Raw genomic sequence first — 16,053 nt, forward strand, 5'->3', positions numbered from 1 at the left:
AAAAGTGCCATATCTCAGTTTGTGCCACCCTGGAGGATTTTTGATCTGACTGAGCACTGGGAGCAGCCTTCAAGTGCCTGGGTAAGGCCACTTGCAGAGGGCAGGGTAACAAACACACTACTGAGAGCCTGATTCCTTCTTGCTTAGAATTTGTTCTTCCATAAATTACTTGTGATTTTGCACTGCGAGCTGATAAGGAAATTAGCTGGATTAGGCAAAAGTGCTGTTACTCCAAGTGCTGAACATCAGGCTCTCCCTCCATGCAAATGTAGGGAGAACCCCATGGGACTGTCTGTCTCCCTGCATGGTGCTTTGTGCCTGCAGCTCTAACTGCTGTAATGCACTGCAAGATAAATGAATACATGTGGTGAATAATAATGTTGTGTTTTGTAACCTATGGGTTAGAAACAAGCACTGCTACAAACCAGAGATCTTTTGGACAGATGTTGCTGTGCGCTGTTACAGAAGACAAAATTGTTAAAGACTAGAGGTGGTGAGTGCTAAATCCTGCTTAAATTTCAGAAGGAATTCAGAAGCAGAAAGTAATAATTTTAAATGGAACTTAGAGAAGATGTTGGCACTAATGCCTTAACTTTTACTAGAAGGGAAAGTGAGGAGCACAGGTATTGTCACTGTGAACAAGGAAAGTTGTGACTAATTTATGTCTTTTTTCTGTAATGAAAACTATAAGAGCAGAATAGTTCTCTACTTCATTGTGCCAGGTACAAATAATTTTTCTGATACAAAAAGGATGTAAAAAGCTGCTGAATGGGAGCAACTTGACCCAGACTTTGCCAAGGAACACCATACAAAAGAGAAAAAAGAAGGGGTTTGGCAAAGACATTTAAATGATCCCAACAGTTTGAACAGTCACTCTAAACTACCATGCAGTATTCCAAGAACACGTTCCACTTGGCAGTGGTTTTCATCTCTCAGTCATCACTGAATTTGATGGAAATATTTCAATCACTTATGGTGATTGGTGCTATTGTATTCTGTGTATCTACATATAACATAATTACATTAATATTTATTAAGTATGATCTTTATTTTGCTTATTTCAGGCAGAGTAATTTTTAACAGCTGCTGGTACTTTCCAGGTATTTCATTATATACAGAATATTTTTATATCTACAACTAGCCTGTGACCAAAGCTAGAAGACACCTAAATTTAAAGGTCTTTTCTTTGTATTTTTTTTTTTTTTAACTGAGCATGTAAACAGTGTAATTTCTTCAGGTTACTTACATGCAATAGAAATAAACAGCTAAAAATTCAAGAACCTCAAAAGGCTACTGTATTTCTCCCCATAAAAGTAATGGGGAAAACAAAGCCTAATTATTACAATTGATATTTTAGATATAAATTCAGTACAAGACAGCCATTTAGCTTTGAGACTTAGGAAACAAACAAAATAGGAGTCTCAGATTCTTATTATTCATATATTCCTAATAAACGAAGTACAATTTTAGAAGTATTTCAATATTACTTTTCTCAAAACTTTTAAACTCTACCTAAAATAATGGAAAGCTATTTACCCCCAAAATAATATAATTTCTGCCTATTAAAATTATAATTCTAGTGAAAACAGAGAAAAACATATATAATTTCCTTGACTACTGAGAATGAATAATAATGTAAATAGCAAAATATTCAAATATAAGTAGATCCTTTTGTTGATTATGTGTATTTGGTAAAGAGCTTCATCAGACCAGCTGGCATTGGGCAGACACTGATCCCAAAAACATCACCTCTGAATGGAAAAGCAAAAGAAAGAAAGAAAGAAATCCAATACAGCAGTAATTAATACCAGTGTACCACTGGAGACATACAACAGAGATTCAGGGTTATTGATGTGAACAAGAAATTTTCACATGAAAAAGTACAAAACATCACTTCTATCTGGAACTGAAAACAAATTATTAAAAAGGACAAGATCACCTTAATGTTTCCATAACATAAGCCTAATCAACAGTTATATCACAAAATAGAAGTGGAAGGGAGGAAGGTGAGATGAACAGAAGGCTTGCTTTGACTTTGTGATGTACATAAAATAATTAAATTCTTACGTTAAGGCATTTACATACCACAGTCAGAAAGAGAATAGTGATAAGCAAAGGTTAATTCTCTGCTTTTAGAAAGCACTGGTTTTAAAAGAGTAGGGCCTGCAAACCACAAAGCATCTGTAACTATCACTGCACCACATGCACAGAAGGACAGAGTCATCTATTTGTAAAAGCTGCATCCACAGCTGATGACATATGTTTCCTGTCTAAATAGGCAGAAAGATAAAGCAAAGAAAGAATCACATAATGTAGGCATTTCAAATTTGCAAATGGTCTATGCCAACTAATTATTGCAGTTAGAGCCCTGGACACAGGAGAAAAGATGGATCATATTCACAGCACAAATGAAGGCACTAACTCAATTTTTTCCTTCGGCAGAATCACTGGATACAATTACTGAAGTACGTAGTGGGATGCAATAATAGGTTGTTTTCGTCTCTGGATGAAAATATATTGCATACTCTCCCACAGGTACAGGAGAGAACAAATTTGGCATATCTGAAAACCTGTGAAGTCCATTTCAGTGTAAGCTCAATGAAAATGCAAAGAGAGGGGAAGAAGAAGCAGCATTGCCTCTAGTCAGCTTCCTTCCACAGCTCTGGCCTCTCCTAAGGAGCAGAACAACTCCCTGTGCATCAGATTCTGCAGGAAAACAGCTTTCTGAGGAAAGCCACTGCAGGGCTTTTTCTCTTTCCAGCGTTTCAGACTGAGCTGACCCACAGGTATGTGGAGCAGTCACACCTTTAATACCTGATACTCCTTCCAGGAGCAGGGGAATGAAAGAGGAGCAGTGAGAAGGATGAGGCCTGCCGTGCTGCCATGCTCACAGTTTCATGAAAAAGCAGCTGAACAGTCAACCTCTCTCCAAGCCCCTATTTTTCACTTCTCTGATGCCATCCCAGACTGCCAATTTCTGTGAAAGCAATTTATCCTACCCTTTTAGTGGGGCTAGGTGACAGATTAAAGCAGAAATTTCTGCATGTCCCCCCTTCCCTTACTCCTGAGCGCACACAAACTCAGCATTGCATGGCATGATTCATGTGGGCAAAAATAGGAAGAAGTGAGAAATTATTAGAGGCTTCTCCTCTTTCCTTTGCACCTTGCAGACCTTTCCATGCTCTTCTCAACTTTTTCCTTTTTCAGCCTTTTTATAAAGGCATGCAGCAATGGGATACAGCTTCTTCCAGATGATGAATAGACACACTCAGGACTAAAGATTTTGTCAGTCACAAGTCACATCCCAGTATGAATTCTGAATAATGTTCTTTTGGCACAGATTGAAAGGATCCTAATAACAACCCCCTGAGAAGTTGCTATCTTTACATTTTCCTTTGTCACGACACAGACATGATGTAAATTTCAGCTCCCTTTTGGTATTCTCTGTCTGCTGGGCACATTCAGACTGTCTGGGCAATGACCCTTCAGCAAAGTGACTCACAGCTTAAAAGGTAGAATGCAATTTCATTATTTTTGGTGCTGCGAGTAAAAATGCGCAGAATTCAGCAAAAGGTATTCAGATGCACACTGCAAGTCAACAAAAGCTTTGTCCTCTGTCCAACCAACTGAGCTTTATCATCTTTGGTCTTTTAGACCCTTTGCCACAACTAATTTCCTGAGCCTTTTTCTTATTTTCTTGTCCGGTTGAGAGTAATTTGTTTCCATGCTCTTCCTTGTAGCGGTACAAGGCAGATTTAAACTGACTAGCCCTGGATCCCCTCTATTCATAGTGTCTTTATATTCTTTTAACTCCCCATCTCACTTATTTTCACTTTATCACTTATTTTACACTATTTTTTTTTTTTCCTCTTTACACAGGCAGTAGTGTTCATTTTGCTTGCTTATGTAGCTGATTTCCTCAGCTATGCAAACAGTACCAGGATTGTGATATTCTTCAGCAGACAGACATTTTGCCAGTTGGTATCTATAAAGACACTTTCAGTCTCTCTTCTCCTTGTTTTTGTATCACTTGCTGATGATGGATTTGTTACTCTTTTTCCTTTTGTGACTGCAGTAACTCTCTACTGTGATTTTTTGCCATAAATATTAATATGCTAGTAAGACACGGAGTACCACAAACAATTTGTGTAACTATTCCTATTAGCTTTAATTCCCAATTTGCTTGAGATGGTAGCTCTCTATGGCAAAACATTATCTAAGATCACAGCTCCAAGATCCAGAGGAAATGCAATGCTCCTATGTCAAATTCTTTCTAGTGACAGTGTGGCACTGGTGTGATATTAGTGTGCTAATAACATTTGTGGGAAGCTAGCATGAGCTGTCACACAGCCCAAGAGCAGCAGGAACAACCAGACCCTGACCAGCAGTTTGTAACTAATTCCCTGCATGCATTACCCAGCACACACACAGAGGATTAAGTTCCTTTGAGCATCTGAAGACCAGTTTGTGCCACCATCACCCACCTGATTCCACTTCAGTGACTGCAAGGACAGAAACTGCAGTGGCATTGGTAAGGCCCAAACCAAGATACTAAGTTTGCCATTCAGCCTAACCCTTGTGGGTTCAAATGTAATGTATACTGTAAACCCTTTAAGAGGTATCACAGACAGGCTTTATAGAATGTAATTTTGTAATAATATTTTATTCTTCCAGTCTCATTTAGAACCTTACTTTTGTAAAGCCAGGTAAGGTTTTCCCATCTTAAAGTTCACATTAGGCTGATCTTTCCTGTGTTCCTGTGTTTGTAATTGATTCTGTAGAAAATGGGGGATTTTTGCTCTGGCACAGCAAGGGCTTCTCTAGGACCATGGATTGCAAATTCTCTGCTGGAGCAGAATAAATGTACCTTGGAGGGCATCTGCCTCAGCTCAGTGGCTAACAAAACACGAGTCCCTGTGTGAGAGAGCAGGATGAGGTGAAACTGGCTGCCAAAAGTCAAAAATAAGAATTGAGTGTTTCAAAACTGTCAGCTTGATAGTCCTGGCACCTGAGCCACTCTAGCCATAGAATGAACGGCGTGTCTGGTTTCCCCCTACTCTCACAAGCACATGCTGCTGTGAACATTACAAAGGTGGTACACACAATTCATTCCCCTCACAGTCTCAGTGTTTTGGCCCTCTGCCCACATTATTCTCAGGACAGTCACTATTTATCTTTGGACAGAAATTAAATGACTAATTACAAATGTCTTATCTTAGCAAGACTGCAAAATCCTTATTGTAGATTGAAGTCTTTCCGTTTGCTACAATTGCCAGCAGGGCTCTGCATTTGGGTTTTAGTTAACAATGAAGTTATTCAGAAAAGAAATGCCAAACCTCTCTTTCCACTTGGTCTCAGACCTTTCCTTTGAGTGACTCTGGGCAGCAGTCTGTGAGTCCCCCCAGGGTTACAAACCTCTTCCTGGATCTGGCCTTTACATCTTGAGAAGTGATAGGAGAAAAACTACAGGAACAGCATCAAGCAAACCTGCTTAGAAAGGAAAAGGAGTTTGTAAAGAAAAAAGAGAGAAAAACCATGCACAGTGCAAGGCTGACGAATCTGTTGTACAAACATATAAATAAATTAAATAGTATTAATGGATGAGTGACAGAAAGACAATAGCTTATCAGCCTCAGTTGCATCAAGAAGTACCAATTTCACACTCTGACACCTTACATTACTGAAAAGAAAGATACAGACTTGTGCATTAATCAGAAAAAAGTTAAACATGAATGTTCCCCCCCATTCCCATCTGCAATTTGTTATTTAGAAAAAATATGAGAACAGTAGAAACTGGCATTAAAATAGAGATAGAATGACATCTACTGGCTGCTAGGAACTGGCTGAAAATGCTAAAAATTATTTGGATTTTTCTCCCTTCCCTCAAAATATTTAAACTGAGACTCTTATTACTAGTCAGAGTTTACCCATTGAACAGGGAATGGAGAACAGCTCAGTAAGTTCCCCAAATAAAAGTCTTCTCTGGTCAAATTTAAACCAATTACCTACCTAATTAAAAACACCTACATAGCTTAATATGTTTCAGATCTTTAATATTAATGCTAGTGAACAAGGAGATGCTCTGCTCCAGAACTACCAGAAACTGGAAATAAAACCTAAAAACACTGTGATTTTGCACTGGATGAAGGTCTCTGTTGCACATCTTACAATACTGAAAAACAGAACTAAATATCTTATCAAGAAAATAACTTAAGCAGCTGAATATTGCAGCAGAGCATCAGTTTGTAAAATGATAATCATTACCTTTTTTCCTGAATTTATTAAGTGCATTATGTTAATTTTTTTTTATTTAGACTTTCCAGCACCTTCTTTTTTTAGTGATTTTATAAATTTTCACATGAACAAGACATTCTATTCCGAGTTTTTTTTTGCTCCAACTCTTTTTTTTTTTTAACCATCCTAAAACAATCACCCAGGATATAAAAATCTCAGAACGTCTTGAGATTTTGTTAAAGGTCACAGAAACATCTCAGTCCTAAGTGAACATTGTTCTTTTTGCTATACATGTCTTCTGGCCTCTCTTATGGACCTGTGAGTGAGGCTGTTTTTTCCTGTTAGCAGTGATGCTCTGTGGGTGATACTGCCAGTACAAACAAATCGATCTTGCTCACTTTCCATCTACCACAAGATATATTTTCTCCTCCTGCAGTTTCTCCACACTAGTTAATTAAACTCCTCTCTACTCTGTATTTGGTGGTCTTCTCACCAAGAAATATCTATCTAGCTCTCATGCTTCTGAAAAGAATCAGAAATTAGTCTGATTCTTTTCAGACACAAGCATTTGGTGACTCTTTCCTAATATATTCAGCTGGGGAAAAAAGAAAAATTTTAGGGAGATCACAGTGTTATCCCAACTGATGTTTGTATAGCATATATTTATACAACATACTGCAGAGAGGCAAAAGTAAGCCTCAATTCTGGCATTGAGCCATGACCAAAATAGAGAAATATGAACAATGAAATAGCATGTAAACAAAGGTTTACATGGAAAAAGGGAAAAAGCTGAGGGTGAACAAAAACAAGAGTTGATATTTGCAGGAGCAGACTGGGGGATTTAAAGAGTATCTTTCATAAAATTTCCATGGCTTCCCCACTGCAGGAATAGGCACAGACTTGGAAGGAGCAGCACAGCTCCCTCCTCCCCAGGGTGGGACTCAGAGCAGGGGATGCTGTGGCTGTGAAGGACACTCAGGCATCCCCTGATGCTCCTTCCTGCAGCAGCTTCACTTTGGTCCATGTAGCTGGCACACAGACCCCTGAACCTGGAGGGAAGCTTTAGTTCTGCATGAGTGTGTATGAATTATCACTGCCAGAGCAGGACAATACAGAATCATCTTTCATCATTCATGTGACTCTTTATTTCACATGCCAGTGTGTTTTAAAGTTCACAAAATGTTTCCAGGTATTCCCTTAGGGATATTGTGGATATATTCATGCCACTACTTTTTGTCCAATCCTATTATTTTTAAAAAATAGTTAGCAATACACTAAATTGAAAATGATACATTGTTCATGATAACTTTTTACTGCCATAAGCTATCATATAAAATTTACTGAAGTGAATCATTCAGAACTTATACTGAAGTCATATCCAAGTACAAAGAAAAAATACCCAAAGATATTACCTTGGATTGTTCCAACACATCCATAGAAAGAAATATGGTATCGTAGTATTCCATGCTCATAAATTTTAATGACAAAATACTCCAGCATGAGTTATTCATTACAGCTACCACTACAGATTCCAACAGTTAGCCCACTTGGGAAGTTCAAGTTGAAGCAATGAGAGAGCAGCAGGTTGCTTTAACTCAACTTGTTCATCAAACAATTCCCACAGGAAACAGCATGAAGTATCTGTACTTCCTAGGGAGCAAAATCTGTCATTTCACCCAGCTCAGAATGTTACAAAAGTCACCTAATCTTTTCCTTTAAAAACCTACAAAATAGTTCTGATAAATCACTCTCTAGAAGAGCCTCTTTCTCTTCATCAAGTTCAAAAAGAAATCTAGCTAGGATATGGACATCTGTATTGGAGAAGTCTGAAGTTGGTGGAGACTGAATCTCAGCTTATAGATAAGAAGCAATATTCTCCTTGCACTCAAGCTCCCAGCAGTCTTCAGGACTGAATTTTGGCCTGTTATTTCACTGCTCTGAGGAGCTGGAGGACTTGAAGTGCAGCCTGCTCTGTTCTGTGCTGAGCTGTGCCTTCTGCAGAGCCTGGGAATTTCAGCTTTGTGCATTTACATGCAACTGAGGCTTCAGGTGTTCACTGCCGAAATGTGTCACGTACTGAGAGCGACCTCCGAGCCCAGCAGAAGGAACAGTCATTCACTTTATATCAGAACTGCCTATTTGCTCTTGGGGAGTGCAGCTTGATGAGATTCTGTATTGAGAGTTTTCCCCACATTTTAATTTTTCTTTCCTATTTCTACATACTTATATTTCATGGCCCTGATTTTGTATCTGCGTTTACAGGCAGCTCTCCAAAGTTGTGTATTAAACTGAAAAGGAAAAATTTCTCTCCTGTGATTTTGTTTGAGATCTGCATAAAATTCTTATTGCATAGCTGTCTTTTTTTCCAACATCTCTATTCACAGGTCCATGTAAAAACACAGATCTTTTATTTTGTAAATAAAGTCTACAAGAAAAAAACGAGGAGGGCTGAAGCTATGTCTGACTTCATATATCACAGTGATTGATTTTTGCTACCATTAAATAGATATTTCTAACATGTATTTTGCAATAGAGACAGAAAATATAAGGGTAAAATGCAATAGGTTTACAGCAATGTAATGGGACATAATATGGTGTTTCTTTCCTTTATAATGAATTAATGTCATTATAACTTACTAATTTCTAGTTTAAAATAGATATATCTAATGCTGTTATGGAAACACATCAAAAAAAAACAAACAGATTTATTTAAAAGTTACTTTATCCTTTATATTTTATAAAATCATCTCCTCCAGTAGCCTGCCTACCATTTTCTCACAAAAATCCTATATTAAAAAAAAAAAACCTTGCGGTTTTAGAATAAGTCCCATGTGGTCATTCACTGACTGTTACAGTAAATTTGTCAGAGAAAGTTTCATCTGGTTAAAGGAAGGAATATTTTAATGGTTTGGCTATTTAATGGGCTTCAGGCAGGCACAATGATTTTATAGAAAACTGCATAAAAGTAAAAAAAAAAAAAAAAAAAGATTGCTATTTCAGTGAATCCATGCTGCCTTCTGTAAAAGTAGACTGATGGAGGTTCAATTCCCATTTCAGCCCTAAATAAAACTGAGATTTTCCTCTCAGCTTAAGTCATAGACACAAACGAAATCTCTGTGTTAGAGCTGGGACATTGCCTGGCTTTCCAGACCTATCTACATTTACAAGTGTGAACTGCTGCTGCTGCAACAAAGACCAAATTTTGGTTGTACCCATTCACCATCTTGGTAAATCACCACTGATTGAGACTGTATCACCCTTCTGTGGAGTGTCCACAGCCTTTGTCTCATGGTGCTTTTATTCTTTAGCACCAGCTAAACGTATAAAAAAGATGTAAAAAAATAAATAAATTAAATTCTCTTCCATTCTTACCTTGACTGGCCAAGCCATTCCAAATGTGTTTCCAGATTTCATTTCAATCCCTAGCACAATGGCTGCAGCCAGCACCATGAGCTTAGCTCTCAGCTTGGTTTCCAGAAATATCTACAAAATAAAGCACAATAAAATAACCTAATTTCCTATGATGCAGGTATCAAAATCTATGAGTAAAATATTTATAATGCTTTTTGCATTAAAATTGTACATTTCAAACATAGTTTTCTACTTGGTTTATCTCTTTGCTTATTCTTTTCCAGTTTAGAGATGACTTTCAAAGGTCCCTTCCAACTCAAATTATTGTAAGATTCTATGACAACTGCCTGGAATGATTTGTAAAGTTAAATTGCTTTATAGGAATTACATCCTAAAGTAAAAGATTAAATTCAGCTATATTAGAAGGCTCAGGACATTATAAAGAAAAAATACAGGCTTTCTCAGTGGACACTTCATCAGTAATTTTTCATTACATGATTTTCAATACAGAAACAACAAATCAATTCCTAATGCTTTGTTGTACTCAAAGGGTGACAAGCAGATTTTTATGGCTTCAAGAGCCAATGTCATACTAACAGTTATCATTTAACCCTTGCAGTTTAGAGGACTTTACAGTTTCCTGCAGTTTTAAAGAAATAGATAAAAAATCATACCAGTTTAGTTAACTTACTCTGATTCCCAGTATGTAAAATGCATGCAAGTCCCAGAATGAACTCAAGTCATGACACCATAAAATTGGGGGGGGTATTTTTTGAGATCCTTTTCTGCTGAACTCAGCAAAGCTTTTGCAGACTCCCTCAGTGTCTCCACAAATATGAATACTTTGCCACTACATTCACCTGCCAGCACTTCTAAAACCCTCACTCCTTTTCAAAGCTCATTGGAGTTCTCTACACTTCAGTAACCCTTTTTAAGATTTATTCCACAATTAGTATGTATCTCTGATCTCATCACATACTTCAGAGAATCAAAGTTTCTCAAGTACAGTGAATCCTTGACATTAGCTCTCACAGGTGAAAAAAAAAATACCTGTGAGATTATTTTTGCTTAGAGCAAACTTTGCAACTTACATATTTCTGCACTGAGTTTTATCAGTTGGAACAAATGCATTTTATCTTTCTCTTTCTACTTTAAATTAAGAAGTGCTTTCATCATTATAATTTCAGATTGAAAGAGAAAATGCTTGCAGAATAAATCATTCTGTTTCATGATGATGGCTAACCAACCCTGCAGCAGCCAAAGGGAGATTTATCAGTTCATAAACTTTTCATAAACATTGATACAGACAGAATGGAATTATTATCATCGTGGTCTTTATTGATTATTATATCACACAATGCGACTTCAAGTGTGACACAACATACCTTGAAAAATATTTCACCTCCAAGTGTTTATGTCAATAGCTAGGAGAAAAATTCTTTTTCTTGACCTTTCACCACAGGCAAATCTTCCACATATTACATATTGATTTTGTGTATTTCAGAACATATTGAAAGATGAAAGCTTAAATGAGTTGCGATCAAAGGTTGCTTTCTTTTGATAAAAAAAGGATTAGGTAAAAAAACTTCTATTAAAAAAAATATAAAAACCCCTAGAAAAAGGAGGCATCCTACAATAGCATACACAATCCATACACACAATCTAAAGTGTGTATGAAGATATGGGTGAAGTTATCAGACTCATATCCCAGATGTAATACTGTGCATTTTACTGCTTCATTAATGTAGAAGTATAAGAGGGGGAAACATTTTTACACCATGCAAAAGGTACACACTCTTTCATGCTGGATATACAGGTTTTGTCTTGCTACATCAGTGGGTCAAACCTGCCCAAAAGCATGTTTAATTTAAGTAACATCACTTGATTTTAGGTAATGGGAGTGAAGCTTAATTGTCCTACTTCTCTAGAAGCCTTTTGTAGCTATTGAACTACTCCTTTGTCCAGGTTGTACATACAAACTGATACATTTGGCATCAGCAGAAATGTAGATTTATACTCTTGAAAGCAATAAAAAGGGAAGGCCACATACACATATAATGTAAAGTAATTAAACCTTTAAAAGAATAAAAATTCAGGAATCAGGAAACTAATTTCTGATAGGACCTCCAGAAAATATGAATATAATTTCATGATGTGTCCTAGTTTCATCCAGCCAGAACAATCCACTCATCCCTCAGCTTCCAGGTTTTTATGGTACCCATACTGACAAAACTTTCATCTCTTCTCCTGCAGGAAACCTTTTCTTAAAATATTTTCTGCTTAAATTATCATCTATAATGAGTCTTGTAGAAACAAGTTTCTTGAGAACCTGGAGAGAAAACATTGGTCTCAGTTTCTGTGGTCCACACTTTGTTATGTCTGGCATTTCTTTCCTGTGTTTTAGAATTTTAGAAGTTTTGGTTGAGAAGTTAATGATCTGCTCTTCAGATACTGTTGGAATACAGCATCAGTTGTTCTGATGCAGAGGGATGTACTGGAAAGACATCTCTGTTCAGATATTCCCATTGCTCAGGCAGATCCCATCACCAGTGATCTCTGGGGATCTCTCTCACCAGTTTTACTGCTTACTGGGCTTGTGCCATCTGCAATGAAACAGATTACCTCATTTTCTTCTTGCATAAAACCTGGCAATGTGGATGACACAAGAAACTGGGCTTGTCCTGTGAAATAAGAGTTTTGCCTGAGCTCTATAGCCAAGAGACAAATCAAAAATGAAACAATGAAGCAACTAAGCCTTTCTTCAGCAATATTTTGTACAAGTGCCTCCAAAATTTTTATTTTCACCTAAACACAAGTGCAAATTCCTAAACAAGTCAAGGTGAACTGCTAGGGGAAGGAAGGACATTTAGAAAGTCTGAATTTTTTTACAATCTGGGACATTTTCAATCTTCTTGGACAGTAAACTTGCAACTGTCAGTTCCAATGAGGATCCCAAGAAAACACCTGCCAGACTTTTCCTCTCTTTGTGGACCATAAAAAATTCACTGTGTTTGGTAACTCCACTCCTGAAAATAACTTCATCCCAGCATCTTCTGCAGAGTGCTCAGTGCTGAGCTGTTGCCATTGGAAGCACAGTCTAGACGAAGATAAAATTAGAAGCAAGCAGTGTCCTTTTTGGAAAGCAGAAAACAGTATATAATCTCATCTCATCAGACTTCTTCTGTCTTGACTACATTATCTAGTGACATTATGAAATGGTGGACAGGACCCTTACTTCTTGAATTGAGGAGCAATCTACTAAGTGCAGTCCCAAACCCAGGTATGATGAAATATAAACACATACCACTTATAGAAGAAAAAGAAAAATCTGACAAATACAGTATTCATCACTATTCTACAAAATATTTCCATTTTCCCTAGCAGAATGACAGATTTAGCAACAATAATTATTAACTGAGCTAACTCCAGGGAAAAATAAAAAATATGCAATGCTACTGCACTTCAGAGACAAGCAGTAATCCGTGTGTATCATTTTACTTTGAAATGTTTTTTATTCACTTTCTGCACAGCCTTGACCCCAAATATTTTTCAGGATCCATTAAAAAAATGCAGGATTATATTTGATTTTTTCCCCTGACTTTGGATAATGGCAAATTACTCACCACATCCTTAAGCAGGTTCTTCCCATGGCTAAGTTAACTGCAGAAAGAGCTATGAACGTGTTCATAGTTCATAGTGAATCCTGAATGTCCTGAATTTCATTCCCAGTGTGTCTGTTGCCACATTGATTGCTAGAACATTTTATGATTGTTTTTTCAACTAGATTGAAAAGCCATCAACTACTAGAATATTATTCCCCTTGTATGTGTTATCCTTAACTAAAATTCATTTTCACTTGTATATGCAAATAAATTCAGTTCATTAAATCTTTCACAGGTCAGTTATTTTTTCAATTGCTTCTCCTGAATCCCTCCTAATCACTTTCTGTGCTATTAGTGGGAAAGCAAAATGTGAGCAGCATTACCCTGTGAGGACAGAGGCAGTGACTGCCACATGTAGCAAACCTTCCATCCACCCCACACCAAATAACTGGTTACTCACACAGAGCACTCAGATCTGTCAGCTGTGTTTGTCTAACCCCAGCTTTGGATGATTAAGATAAACTTGACAGCACACAGGTGTAGTGTCAGTGACTGACAAAGCATTATAATCATGACAAATGCTCCTGAACCCCTGACTTCTCCCAGCTCACAAAGGTTTAGACTCCTCTGTTTGTCCATGCAATCCACACTCACAGCACATGGGTTCAGCAGGGTTTTGCCTGGCACATCTGGGTTGCCCACAGTGATGTTCCCATCTGCAACAGGCCATGCTCAGCTGAGAGGACCATCAATGTTGCATCATCTTTTGCAGGTCACACTCCTAAATGTTAAATTTTTATTTATCCCTGGGTTTCTGTGAGTTGTGTTCTCTTGTACTCCTTGTGTAGACAGATTTTTTCCTCATCCTTGTTGAGCCAGCTCCAAACCCAACCTAAACATGACCAGTTACTCAGTTCTTGTCCTGCAGTTATCCTACTGGGAATTTTTCCCCCTAAAGCCAACCTAGAGAGCACCAGCCCCTTCATCCTCACTGTCCCTTAACTACAATATTATTGCATTGTTTATCTTATGGCCTTTTAAATGTTAAATCAGCAATTCCCTACATATGTTAATGACACATCAGCAATTTATTGCTACTTGATAGTTAAATCATCAATTAGTTAAATCATCAATTAGTTAAATCATTAATAGTTAAGTCATCAATTAGTATCTGCCTTATCATAGGGATGTTATACTGGGCTGACAATTGATGATGAGCTCCAGCCTAATGATCTCCTTTCCCATATCATGGATCTTTGACTCCTGCTGCATTCAGCTGTTTTCTCTCAATGGCAAACCAATACAATAACTCTTGGAGTTTGGAGGTCCCCAATGTCTCTTTCACGTGTCCTTACACCAATATTTCCTGATAATATATTCACCTGCCTCCTTCCACAACTGCATCTGGAGTTCAAGTCTACCTGCCACTTATCACACACAGCTGTTTGAAAATGTTAAAAAAGCATTCTCTACAGTCTTCTACCTTCCTAATGTTCATACTCTCAAACTGTAAAATTTATTCATTCTTTAGGTGCTTTAAAAAACATTCTATATGCAGAGGATGCAGATCAAGTGCTTTGGTGTCTGGCAGAGTGAATACTACAGTAAACATTCTTCAGCACTCCAATTATCTTCAGTTTCACTGCTCTGTGCTCACTGCAGCAATTTAACTGGTGGTACATGCTTTGGTTTTTGCAGATATTTGACCTTTGAAAGTTTCACTATTTGAAATTGTTATGCCATTGGCATTTATGACCAAAACCCAGGAAAACTGGTTTGCTTAAGTCCTCAAACTGCATCATTCAGCCCTGTGCCATAGCACTGGCTTATTTTGAGCTACAGTAACCCATGGCCATGTAAGAAAATTTCTGTCTGTAGAACTATCCTATTTACATTTTGCAATATTAAAAAGAAAACACTTTAGCCACTAAAATACACCAGGTCAGCTTTTGCTTCTTCTCTTAGGCAGTCCCAAATGCCTTGATAATGAATTTTCCTAATGATTTCCAAGGTTTCAGGTACTCCTAGTTATCCTGCATTTCATCATTTCAAATGCCACAAACCTTTCTCCCAGTGTAGAAACATTTTGCTTCTCTCAATAAACTTAGAGATAAACAGAGACTAGATTTCATTAAACTTTAGTATCAGAATCACAGAATAATTTAGATTTGACTGGACCACTGGAGGTCATTTTGTTCTAGCCCCTGCTCAACTTTATTTACATCAGAGATGTAAATATTTATTTATTTATTAGAGCTATATTTATTGCCTGAATGCTTGTGATCTTGCATTTGCCTGGGCTTTAACACCTTGAAAGTTCTTTGAGGCTCCCCAGTGGAAATCAAGTACAAGATACTTACAATGTACACTCCTACTTATTTAAATATGTATTTTCTCTCTGTAGGAATAACACAAAAGAGGTTCCATCATGTTTCCATAATGCCTAGGTGTACTTCATACAGAGAGAGAGTGTAGTGAGGAAAATCTGTTGAAAAATTTAAGCACAGAAAAAAAATCACCCAGTTCACTTCCAAACTTTCCTGGTGTAAGTCCACTGATTTCAGATGAGTTCATCCCTATTTAAAGCACAGAAATGTCAGAAACAACACATATACCTGTCCCAGAATTGCCCATATTTACCCATTAGGAAAGTTGTGGGAGACTATAATTTCCAACTGTCCAATCCCACCACCATGCCCATGCTGTTTCTTCCAAGCATTAGTGATATGCATTTTTAGCTTCCATTTGTCACATTCATTTAAAAAATAACATTCAGATTAAGCTCTCATAAATGGCATTTCTTTCTCATCCACGAGACTTTGATATTTTCCACTTGTATGGAAAGAGTTTGTTGGTCAGACAGGAT

At 37.4% G+C, this 16,053-nt stretch overlaps 2 long non-coding RNA genes across 2 annotated transcripts in view; both read right to left on the reverse strand.

The window, feature by feature from the left end:
• Positions 1-3,854: 3,854 nt before the first annotated feature.
• LOC111935652 (uncharacterized) overlaps positions 3,855-16,053 on the reverse strand; it is an 89,467-nt gene continuing 77,268 nt past the window's right edge. The window contains exons 5-6 of the long non-coding RNA XR_015276686.1: positions 9,607-9,717; positions 3,855-5,487 (exon numbers count right to left, since the gene is read on the reverse strand). This is a non-coding gene — a long non-coding RNA (uncharacterized LOC111935652). The remainder of the gene's footprint in view (positions 5,488-9,606; positions 9,718-16,053) is intronic.
• Positions 10,906-14,204, reverse strand: LOC147650383 (uncharacterized). Its single transcript, XR_015276690.1, has 2 exons — positions 13,209-14,204; positions 10,906-12,682 (listed from the first exon to the last, which is right to left on the reverse strand). It is a non-coding gene; the product is annotated as an uncharacterized LOC147650383 (long non-coding RNA).

The sequence above is a fragment of the Cyanistes caeruleus genome, chromosome 15, assembly GCF_971803275.1.
Source record: "Cyanistes caeruleus chromosome 15, bCyaCae1.hap1.1, whole genome shotgun sequence".
Classification (NCBI taxonomy): Eukaryota; Metazoa; Chordata; class Aves; order Passeriformes; family Paridae; genus Cyanistes; species Cyanistes caeruleus.